Source organism: Zootoca vivipara, chromosome 3, assembly GCF_965207765.1.
Source record: "Zootoca vivipara chromosome 3, rZooViv2.hap1.1, whole genome shotgun sequence".
In the NCBI taxonomy this organism is placed as follows: Eukaryota; Metazoa; Chordata; class Lepidosauria; order Squamata; family Lacertidae; genus Zootoca; species Zootoca vivipara.
The window spans coordinates 93469295-93482351 of NC_142586.1; positions in this window are offsets into that span (position 1 = coordinate 93469295).

The following is a 13057-nucleotide window of genomic DNA, read 5'->3' on the forward strand; positions in this document are numbered from 1 at the left end:
AGTAGTTTCACTGAAGTAGCTCCAATAAGACAAATTAAGAAAGTCTGCATACAGTTACGAGCTGCACTGTGTAAGCGTGCTAGGGAGCCAACTCCTACTCAGGGTAGTCCCACTGACATCAATGAACCTAAATTGATCCCATCCGTTAACTTCAATGGGTCTCTTCTGAGTAGGGCTAGCATTGAACACCACCCTAAATTTTCATAAGTGGACACTGGGTGGGTAATGTGTGTCCAAACTGTCCTTTGGAGCAGCTCACAGACTTCCCTGACCAACCATTTTTGGTATGGTAGAACAGTATGTGGAAACCCACAGCTTCTGTGAACTATCAAAGGCTGCCTCACACAAGGATGCATATGATTGGCTCCCAGAGAATCTGCACTCTTTCAAATAGCCATTTTACCAAGCACACCCACAGACATCTGTCTTATGATGCAAATCCTTGCAGAGGGCTAAGATGGAAAAATGACTGGCTATCCAGGTTTTTAAAAAGGTAAAGGACACCTGACAGTTAAGTCTAGTCACGAACGACTCTGGGGTTGCGGTGCTCATTTCGCTTTACTGGCCGTGGGAGCCGAAGTTTTGTCCGCAGACTTTTTGTGGGTCATGTGGCCAGCATGACTAAGCCGCTTCTGGCAAAACCAGAGCAGCGAAGGAAACGTCGTTTACCTTCCTGCTGTAGCGGTACCTATTTATCTACTTGCACTTTGGTGTGCTTTTGAACTGCTAGGTTGGCAGGAGTTGGGACTGAGCAATGGGAGCTCACCACGTCGTGGGGATTTGAACCGCTGACTTTCCAATCTGCAAGCCCTAGGCTCAGTGGTTTAGACCACAGCGCCACCCGCTTTTACACACATGCAAAATGGAAGATGCCACCATCATTTTGGCATTATGCACTTTGGCTGGTTGTTTGCTTTCTTGCTTGACATAGAAAGGGCTAAAACTACATGATGACTCATCTGGATTTAGCTCCATAACAACCTTTTGCATGTTGAGACCCCGAGACCACCCCCTCGTTGATGAATAAGACACAAGGACACGGATATTAGGTTAATGTTATTGGGCAAATTTAGGCCACAACTTTATTGGTTACAGAATGTGAGTGGTATTGGCTTAGGCATTGGAATTGACCCGACTATATCTGACTCCTGCCCGTCATGCAGGGAGTCTAGTGCTGAAGATCCCAGAACAACTTTCTGTTAGCATGATCATCTGAAGCAACAGTAATGAGTATGTGATGCAGACTTTACCAACTTGATGCTCTCCAGAAGTTTTTGACTACAATTTTCATCAACCCCAGTTGGCATGACCCTGCTGGCTGAGGCTGATGGGACTTGTAGTCCAAAACATTCAGAGAGTAGCAGTCTGGCAAAGCCTGGCGCAACATGTGCATGTTCTTCTTGTGATGCGTAAGGGTTGATTCATAGAATATTTGATTGCTTGGTGGCTGTAAGCCAAATGCATAGCTGTCTCCATTCAAAAGTATCGTGCTTTGAGTTGACATTGAGTGAGAGAAAGTTCTCTCTGTGACAATCTGTTACGGCAAATTCATACATGCAACCCATAACATCCTACTCCAGTCAACAAAGGATGAGCAATACAATGATATCTTTTTCTTCTTCTTTGGCGATCACTCGTAGCCGAGTAAGATTGTCTTCCATAAACACAGTTTTAACAATGGGTCCATAAGTGACTGTGGAGGCCAATTCTGGATCCACACGTCCTTCCACAGTGGGGATATTGGTTTCTGGGTGGGAGTTTGAGTGTCTTCAAAGCCCATGACACCTTTGGTAAAGGCTGTTCTCCAACTGGAGTGCTCACAGGCCAGTGTTTCCCAGTTGTCAGTGTTTATACTACATTTTTGCCTTGAGACAGTCTTTAAACCTCTTTTGTTGACCACCAGCATTACGCTTTCCATTTTTTTTCCAGAATAGAGTAGTTGCTTTAGAAAATGATCATCAGGCATCCGCACAACATGACCAGTCCAACGAAGTTGATGTTGAAGAATCATTGCTTCAACACTGGTGAGGTCAAATTCTGCAAAAACAAGTTAGAGATGAGCTTGCAGTATCTCCAAATCTGGGTGAGTTGTGTACAGCTATTAACCAAATGTAAAACAACAAAGCCAGTGGACCTGATTGGATACCTGCCAAAATCTTCAAAGTGTGCGGAGTTGAACTTACACAACAACTTCACAAGCTCATCAAAAAAATCTGGGAAAGAGAAGAGATCCCAGCAGACTTTAGGGATGCCAAAATCATCAATCTCTTTAAAAAAAGGTGACGGAACTGATTGTGGAAACTATCAAGGCAACTCTTGATTAGCTGGAGCCGGCAAAATTCTTGCAAGGATCTTAGCAAACCATCTCTTAACAATATCCAAGGTGACAATGATATCACACCCGTCTGGATTTGGGTAAGGGTTCCTGGCCAGAGGGAATGACTTCTAAGGGGCATGGATTTAAAACTTGATCGTTTTTAGGGATTAGGAGACCCTTTCTCAGCTGGATGACTAGATTAGGTGCTAAATCATGCAGCAGCTTGAAGTTGATAGTTTCAATGGGTCTTACACCCTGCTAAAGCTGCAATCTTGACCCCATTTACCTGAGAGTAATCCCCAATTGAATTCTGCAGGATTTAGCTCTGAATAGACATGGTTAGGATTACACAGTTCGTTTGCATAGGATTGCAGCCTTTAAACAGCAATATCTTTGAATGTTTTGAGCATAGCTGCCAAGTTTTCCCTTTTCTCACGAGGAAGCCTATTCAGCATAAGGGAATTTCCCTTTAAAAAAGGGATAACTTGGCAGCTATGGTTTTGAGGTGCTTTGTGGACTTGGTCAGAAAGTGGGCTACAGCTCCTCAGTCTAGTGTATACTGAGCTCCTCACTCTAACTGCACCACAGTGGTTGCCTCTTTTCTCTATAGCTGGAAATTAAAAGCCCTGTGAGTAGGAGGAACCCTGGCTTTTGTTTTTTTGGTGCCTGGTGACAAGGAGAAATGCAGAAAGAAAATCTATCACAATAGGTAAATGACAGCGAGCATTAAAATGGTATTAGAAATTGTCTTCACAGAGACAAACCCCCGTTTTCTTGTAAATCTGTAATAGACTTATAAGGTTTTGTTCTGTCATATTTTCCATGCCTGCTTACACTCAAAAAAATTGGTTGGCTTTTTTGTCTTTAAAAGCCTGTCTTTAATTGCTACAATTAATTATAACATTTCATAATGAATTCATTTGTGGGCGTAAGCAGCTCTCACTTTAAGATGTTGTGACAATGAAAAAGAAAACCATAATTTCATTTTAAGGCAACACATGTTATTTTTTTTTATAGCAATGGATCTGACAGCTCTTAGTTTTATTATTATTATTACTACTACTACTATTAAAGGCGGCATTGTATTCTTGTGATTTTGCCACTTTAAAACGGAGCTAAAACAGAGCAAAATTGTTAAGTAATTCTCTGTTTTCTCCTGGGTATTCAGGAACACCATGAAAATAGTGTTTCGCCATACAAAGCTTCCAAATGTGATATACAGTAATCCTGCAACTTATGTGGGGGTTACATTCTGAGGAGCATGCCTAAAGCCAAAATTGCATGTAGTCCAGATACATTGGGTGCAATGGTGGGTGGCATTGCCAAGGGCTTTTCCCTCGGATGCCTACCCCCTTTTAAAAATAAAATAAAAATTGTCAAGTGCATAAAGCTGAATGGGAACAAGTTAAATGCGTGTAAATTGTGGGCTTACTGTAATTCAAAGGAAGGGAACAGGGAAGTTGGAAGTGGATTGTGCCAAATGAGAACTGGCTTGATACTTTATTATTTATTTATTACATTTGCACCCCACCTTTCTTCAAGGTGTTCAGTGTTGTACCTGCTTCTCCTCCTCCCATTTTTTCCTCACAAGAACCCTGTGAGGTGTGTTAGGCACCTCAACCTAACTTCATGGCCAAGTGGAGATTTGCAGTCCAACGCTTTAACCATAACTGCTACACCACACTTGAGATGGACTTGTGTTTCATGCTAATATGAAAGCTGCTTGTCCTACTCTTGACTGTGAATGTTAAAAGCCACACCAGAGGCGTTCATCCAGGCTAGTGGGTCATCCAGAGGAGTCTTTCCTTCTTCTACATGTAGGTGAATCTGGCACTTAAAACTACGAAATAAGGCTCCAAACCAAAGAACACTTACTTGGGAGTAAGTCCCGCCGAATTCCTGTGCAGAATAGTGCTGTAAGTGTGTTCTCTGGCCAACCAGTTCCCTGTGATTTTCTCCTTCTCATTCTCATGGTTTTCTGAGCAGGCAATTCATAATGGAAAGCAGATGGCAAGCATGTCCCTCTGCTCAGGATGAAAGAAATGTGATAATTATACTTTGTGCCTCTCACTTACCTTCCACTTTATTGCTGACCTAGTTGGAAACCTTTCTCCAATCGCCTCCTAAGATGTCCCACAGTGTGTGTCTTCACTCTTTTCCCTGTCTTACAGTGACGTTGGTTTTAATATGGACCTTGTGTTGCCTTGCCGGCAACAATCTCACAGCACTCATGGGAGAATTAGTCACACTGAAAACTAGGTATGCACAAGGAGGAAGAAATACTGTAGAAGGCAGTGCTTTTTCCCCAGGGGGTACTCAGGGGTACATAGTACCAGCACATCTTTTTTGTTCTTGTCAAAAAGTGTGGAACTTACTGAAAGAACTTCATGGTGAGTACCAGCACCTATTTTTCTAGGGGGGGGAAAGCACTGGTACCAGGTAATTAGAAACATCAGTTTTGCAAGGATTGGTGTGAGGAAGGTCAACAAAATATAATGAGGGATTTCTTTATAGAACAGAAACACTCTAAAACATTAAACATGCAATGGCCCTTAAAAATCTGCTTTATAGACAGAGCATGAGAAAGCTAGAATGAAAGCTAGAATTGTATTGAAATGGTCTAGAGTTCAGATGCTTAAGAGAATAATGGAGTTTTTTTTTTTTTATGACGGCAGAAGTAAACAGAGAATCTCTAAGATCCACTGCCATTCTTCAATGAAGCTTTAAGTCATTTGGAGCCTGAATATGGGCTGGGGATAAAAGGCTAAAAGAACTGCACTCATTCTTTGAGGCCACAGGCTGTTTTCAGACAGACTTTCAAGAACCCCAAATGCAAGTATCTGGGGGGGACGGGACCCTGCTACATCTGTTAAATGACAACAAGGAGACTTGTGGCACCATGATGCATTATGTCCGGGGCTGCCAATATCATGCCTGTGGACACACAGATATGGCTTTGAGGATTTTCCCTGGCACCTGTGAAGTCTCTGACGCTCTAGTCCTCAATTTCTCCATTGTCATAAAATGGTGATGGTGACCACCTCCCCACCCCACCCCACCACAAAGAAAGTTCATAGTGTAGTAAGAGGGAAGGAGAGAAAGGAACAGAAAGGAGAAAGGGATTCAGTAATAAGAGAATAATCTGGGAGAGTTGGGGTGTGTGCGCAGAATGGAGCAACCGGGAGGTGGGTAATCAATTTGGTGAACAATTTGGTGTAATTAGCAAACTTGGCTGTCTCCCTGCTCACCCCACCCCCTGGGTGGATCACCGTTGGGCTAATCACCCCCCCGGATGGATTGGCCCACCTCTTGGGGGGGGGTCAGCCCCTGTGGGTGGATCACCCTGCCCCTGGGTGCACAGCATGTGCGCTGCTCCAGGTGCCTGAGTGGCTAGCTCTGCCGCTGCCTCCATGAATCATTATCATCACCATCACCATCACGTTGATTTGTATACCGTCTTTCTATCTTACAATACTCAAGGCGGTTTACAAGCTGAAGAAACAAAGAATGTACACCTTATCATCCTCAGCGTGATCTGTCACCAGATCAGTGTGGACAGAACGGCTAATAGTTAGTGATGAAGGGAGTTGTGTTAGATTCTGCTGCACCCTTCTCCCACCGAACCCTTTGAACTGTGTAAGGAAAAAACCACGCTGAGTTAATGAAATCAGTAGGAACATGGAAAGCTCCCTTTCACAGAGTCACAGGTCCATCCAGCTCAGTATTGTCTCACTGACTGACAGTGACCTTTCACCTCCAAAGCAATAATTCTACCTATAGCTTGAATCTTATTCTGGATGAGAATCATGTTTCCCTTTTTATGCTTCTATTAACCGTTCCTGTCCTTTGCTTTTTTCAGAGTACCAAGCATTGTGCCTCAGTTTTCATAATGTAAACAAGCTATTGCTTGTTCTTTTTAATTGGTGCCAACATTGTTAAACTTTGGTCAAAGAAGTGCACATAAAAGACTCTCTTCAGTTCTCTCTCACACATCAGCTGGGGCTTCCCTTGTTTCTCCACCATATATCAAATTTTGATTAAATTAGAAACTTATTGGCTAGCATCCTTGAAGCCTTATATCATAATTTAAGTGCTTCTTAATTCTCAAGCTGCCTCAACCTCTGCTCTTCGATTTATCTACCAGGATTTTTTTCTCTCCTGTGAATAATTATCAGATACAAGTGGTGTATAATTTAAAGGCAAAGTTGAGAAGAGAGTCAGGGCTCCTACCATGTTGTCTGAGACCCTGTTGTGCTTTTTAAAGAGTTGTGATTGTGTGAGAACTCATTTTTTTAAAAAAATCTGCTGAGTACTCATCCTTAGCTAGCAGGAACAGTGATCAGGGATGATGGGAATTGTAGTCCATAAATTGCTGGAGACCCAAGCTTGGGAAACACTTGTTTAAAGGTATGCATTTGAGCAGGTTTGGTAAGAGAGGCTTAGGCTTCATTGCAGTTGAAAATAAGGTTAAGCAACAATCTTCAGTGAGTTAGGCAACAGGGCTTCATGGAACGTAAGAAGAAATATGTTGCACTAAAAGTCCATCTAGTCTAGCTTCATGTTCTCACAGTGGCCAACCAGTTGCCTATGGGAAGCCTAGAAGCAGAATCTGAGCATAGCAGCCCTCTCCCCACTTGTGCTGCCCAACAACTAATAGCCACAGGCCTTATGCCTTTGATCTTGGAGGCTATATAGGCATCATGATCTTATTCCTCCACAAATATGTTTATCTGAAGCCATCCAAGTTGGTGGCCATCACTATGTCCTGTTAATTCCATAACGATGTGCTGTGTGAAAAAGCACTTCCTTTGTCAGTCCTGATGAGAGGGATGTCAGTATGAGGACAGGGGAAAACGTCTATGTGCTTTCTGCACACACATCATGCTGCCTCCCAAGCTATTGTGGAAGAGGGTGACATATGCTTTGTTTGCTTTCGGAAAGAACTTCGCTGGAGAAACTCCAGTGAATGTGTGTGGTGTTGGTGTGGAATCTACCAACCTTAGCTTTTTAACAGGAAACAAAATATATGGGTGTTATGTACTGAGCTGAATCCTAGAACAATAGGATTCAGAATCAGCAGTCTGATTGGTCCGCAGGAGCTACCCAATCCAACTCCAGGTGGAAGTGAATCCGCAACCTGATTGGCCTGCAGGAGCAGCCAATCAGGCGGCTGGTAGAAGTGAATCTGCAACCTGATTGGTCCGTAGGAGCAGCCAATCAGGCTGCAGGCAGAAGTCAATCCACAACCTGATTGGCCCACAGGTGTAGCCCTGAAGTAGCCAATCACGCAAGGCCCATTGTGTAAATAATGTATATAAGCAGATGGTTTTGGGAAAAGAGTCATTCTTCTCTTCTTCTCCTGGATGACTATGAGCTGAATAAAGAGCATGAAATTCACTCTCGACTCCGAGTATATTTCAATGGTACAATCAGAGATGTATTGAACATTATTGCTGACAGTTGCAGCTAGTAATATTTTTATTATTTCTTATAGTTGTAACTCCACTAAAAATTCCCAACAGACATCTTGCTTGAGTAGAACCGACCACATTTGCTACTAAATATATTTTAGGTTAAATTCAGGGCAATGCTAGAAGAAAGGAAAAGGCTGAGATTTTGGGGCTCATTTTCTAGGATATCTTCAAGTGTTTAATTATGCACTTCAGAAAATGATGCTCAAATTGGCTTGAAGCAATGGGGCGGCACATTGTCAGTATTAATTGAAAACTGAATACATTTTCAAGCTGGTTCCAATTAGAACACAGTAAACAAACAATCTGTTTTGATTTTACTTTATTAGAGATGAAAGCTATGCCTAGGTTCATGATTTAATTTTAAAAAAAAAACCCCAAAGAATCTCAGTTACACACCCACCCACTGTTCCTTTGCACCATTTTCTTAGTTTTAGTCACTTGGTAAAATTATTAAATATATATAATCACTATAAATGTGGTAGTATGCATTTCATTTTGATGATAGGTATCCGTTTTGACACTAGTTTTCATAATGAATTGCTAATGGGTTGTACATGAATCTTGCAACCCTTAAGAAAGAGTTATACTACTCACATTGGGCCATATAATGTCTTCTGTAACGCTTTGAGACCTTCCTCTCTTTTGTTCCTGTATTTGGTGTTTTCTTTGCCCATTTACTTGTTTGATCCACTACTGATACAGTATCTGCATTCAAATTTCTTCAGTCTAAGAACATAGCATTTACTTCATGGGAATGTACAACCAACCCCCCTTGCTTCTTTTTAAACTATGATTTTACTGAAAAGAAAACCACTTTGATAAGAAAATAAATAAGAAAATAAATAAATAAGAAGAATAAACAAGTTGTGAGTATGTGATAGAGGAAGAAGACTATCTAGGAGAAAAAGTTGCAGCAAAGAGGAGACTATACTAAGCCAGAAAACAAATTTGCAAATGGCGGCGATCATCACAAAGAAAGCCACCCAATGTTTGGATGAGTGGTGACTGATCACTCAGTAGTTTTCTAATATTGAACTGGAAGCAAGTGACAAACCTCTCTTGTTACGAATCAAAGGAACAAATCAAGGGCAGAAACATCTGCTTCTTTGCCTCAAAATGTTCTACTAAACTCATGAAGAGAATGCAGGATTTTGAGCACGGCAAAAATGCAGGAAATGGTTCTTTTATTCTTAAGCAGCCTGTGACCTTCAGCACCCGCAAAGAACAAAGAGGGAGGTTTTCTAACCACTTTGATAGCAGTGTTCACTTTGGAAGAGATTGTATTGAACCAGTGTAATGAAAGATCTTACCAGAAAAATAATTCCTGGGTGTTCATATACAGTCTTGGGGAAACTGTCCGAAACATAAAATGAGTCAAGAAAAGGCCTGTTGGTTTCCATTTCAGTTCATCTCCTCTGTGTCCATTGAACTATGGTTTATTAAATCATTGTGCGTGAATCCTCCCCAGCACCTTAACCATGTGGGGTTTTTTTACTGTCAGGAAACTACTATCTGAAGCTATGGTTTGTTATTGACTTATGGACCTTCATTTGTTTTAACTATGGCTTGATATTATATGCAAGCACAACATCTTTCGTTAACCATGGTTTGTTTGACCACCCCACCGCAGATGCTCACCAAGGCAAGAGCACTTAAAGAAAAGAACAAAAACTTGGATGAAGCAAGCCATGGTTTATCTGATCATCCATGGGACAACTTGTGATAACTTGTGTGTTGCTTAACAAGCAATGGCTTAGGGTCAGTGCTTTTTTCTGGGGGTCCGGAGGGGTACGCATACCCCTAAACATTTTGTGAATCTTTGCTTTTGTCCATTTACTGTATTTATTTTTCCCAATTTGTACTATAAAATCGTGAGAGTACTCCTAAACATTTTCTAAGAAAAAAGAAGAAGCACTGTTTAGGATTATGTGCAAAGAAGATCTAATGTGGTCTAATGCCCCATGTACAATGCCCCATGTCAAAACTAAGTACTTGGGTTCAAGCTTCCCAGGGCTTCTGAAATCAGATCTATTGTTAATATGTACCAGATGAGAAAGGTTCCATAATACTTCCATAATACAGGGAATTTGGAGAAGGAATGTAAAGTTAGAAGAAAAGAATTTGCTGCAATCTGCTCTTATGAATGTCTTTTGAGGTAGCTATCCTTGGGTCCCAGACACAAATTGGATGATGAATGTAAGAAGCATCACAATCTCATCCTGCATACACACACCATTCTGAATCCCTTTCATTGGAAAAAAGGGGGTTTCACGGTTATTGTTTTCTTGAAGGCCACCTAGGCAAACTAACTGAATGCTAGTCTCCGCATACATTTATAATCAGATTTTAGAACGCTCCTTTTATTATTATTATTTTAATCACACACTGGACAGACATATTTGCACAGGTACGGAGTGTTGTTATATTAGTTACAGTATAGATATTTTTGAATGAGAATGAATCAAAGAAAAATGAAGAAAGAAGAAAAGGTGGTGTCTCCACTTCCATGGTGCTTCTTTGCTATACTTATATTTGAATGAGCTGCATGACGGGTGGTGGAGTTATTTTCTTTTGCAATCCCTATTAATTACAGTGGTCAAAGAAAGTTATTGTGAACTCTGCAAAGATAGAGAAAGAGAGAAGGCGTTTCTGCTGTCAGAAGCTAGCAAATTGTTTGCTAGGGGAATAGCCTTGGGGGAAATACGATGCCTAATTAAGAGGTTCTTATTGAAGGGATTGTGAGCATTTTTGCTTCATCAGCAAGGTATCAGCACTATCTTTGGAACCATAATCAAAACTGTGCTCATTAGCACCCGTCTTTTACACTTTCTGAACTGCTTTAGATTTCAAAGAAAAATTCTACTGATGCATCTCAAACAAGGCTAACCGTTTGGAAGGTTTGCATCTGAAGAAATACTCCAGAGACCAGGACCTAGTTCTTGCTTAGGTGGTAAAACCTGTGTACGGGCTTTGTTATTTCACACCAAATAAAAGCTGTACACATAGAAAACTAGCTTGGGGCGAAAACAATAGCTCATTAGTTGTGTCCTGCTTTATAGAGGACACTCCTCTATTTGAGGGCATCCTCTGTCTCAGGGGTGGGGAACCGTGGCCCTCCAGGCACTGCTGAACTACAATTCCCATCAGCCCCAGCAAGCTTGAGCAAAGGAGCCCAGTGGTGATGGGAAGACCAAAGCTTCCTCACACAGTCCAATTCCAGACTCAATATTTTTTTTTTAAAAAAAACTTTATTTGATTAAAATACAAAAGAAATACAAAAAAATACAAAAAGAAATAATAATACAAATAATAATACAAAGGAAATAATAATAATAATAAAATATCACAATAAAAAGAATACTCCTATTTCCGGTTGTCCAAATAAACAAACTAAGTCATAAATTCAGAATTTAAATCAAAACATAGATACATAAATCAAAATAAATCAAAAACTCAAAATATAAATCAAGACTTACATGAACCCAAATTATTATCTCCTTTATCTCTTATAAGTTACCTATATTTCATAAACAGTGAATTGCAATATATACATTCTTCATCTGTAGACCGACTTCCACTTGTCCTTTTCCCGGGTAAGTTACCTCAATACCTTTTTGCACTGCTTCACTTGTTTTCAATTTTTGATCTATACGAAATGTTAGAAGTAAATCCAGGTTTTTATCATGGGGCACTGCTTTTTAAAGTACTCGCCAAATTTTCCCCAATTTTGAGCAAATTTTTTATTATTACCCCCTCTGATTACATTTGTTAATTTGTCTAATTCCACATAGCTTACTAATTTTTCTTGACATTCTTTAATATTTGGGGTATCTTCTTTTTTCCAATATTTTGCCAATAAGATTCTTGCTGCTGCTGTCGCATATAAACTAATTTTTTCATCCTGTTTTTTTATATCCTCCCCTACCATTCCTAATAAAAAGAATTCTGGATTTTTAAAAATATTATACTTGCATATCTTTTTCAACTCCTCCAGTATCCCATTCCAAAATATTTTGACTTTATCGCAGTGCCACCATATATGTACAAATGTTCCCACTTCTTTTTTGCACCTCCAGCAGAGATTATCTTTAGTTTTGTACATTTTATGTATTCTCACCGGCGTGAGGTACCACTTGTAAAACATTTTTACCATATTCTCCTTAATTCCCTCTGATGCCGTGAATCTCCACGAGTTTTTCCTTAGCCTTTCCCAGCTTTCCATTTGTATAGGCTTCCCCAGATCTATTGCCCATTTTGTCATGGTCTCCTTCACTGTTTCATCTTTTAGATCCCATTCTAGTAATACATTATACATTTTGGAAATGGTTTTCCGACCATCTTGTAACAAGTTAATTTCTAATAAAAAGGGTTCTACCAGGAAACCGTTTTTTGAATAATCTTCATTGAATCTGCTATTTATTTGATGATATTGCAGCCACCCCGTTAAGTGATGTTTTATCTCTTCATATTTTTTGATCTTAAATTTACCTTCTTTTTCTTCTAATAAATCTTTATCTTTCCCCCACTTTCCTTCTGAATTTATTTTCTTGATTGTAATTATTTCTATTGGTGATGCCCATTTCGGTGTTTTTGGCTCCAATAATCGTCTGTAGTTTTCCCAAGTTTTTAATAGGGACTTCTTAATTGAATGGTTGTTAAACCCCTTATGTACTTTGACTTTCCCATCCACTAAGTAGGCATGCCAACTAAATTTATTATCAAAGCCCTCAAGATCTAATAATTCGTGGTTTTCTAAGGTGATCCAGTCTTTTAGCCATAAAAAACATGCCGCATCGTGATATAATTTAAGGTTTGGTAAGGCCAATCCCCCTCTTTCTTTTGAGTCTGATAACAATTTATATTTTATCCTGGGTACCTTGTTATTCCATATAAATTTCGTAAGGTCCTTCTTCCATTGCTTGAAAATACTGTTACCTGTACCTAATACTGGTAGCATTTGGAACAAGAAAAGCATTCGCGGTAAGATGTTCATTTTTATTGTTGCTACTCTGCCTAATAACCAGGCTCAAGATAAAGTCTTGATGGCAAATTGATTGGGGAAGATAAGAAGGCAGAGTGGGCAACCTTGAAGTTGCTCAGCAGCTAGACAGTAGGCTGTCCATACAGGTTACCCGGTCACAATATTGGTCTCCGCTATGGTGAGATGTATTGCATTTCTACTTAATTATTTCTTAATTTACATTTACCAATATAAATCAGCACATGCAAATCTGTGTCCACCTTTTGGTGATGCCTTTCTTGGCAA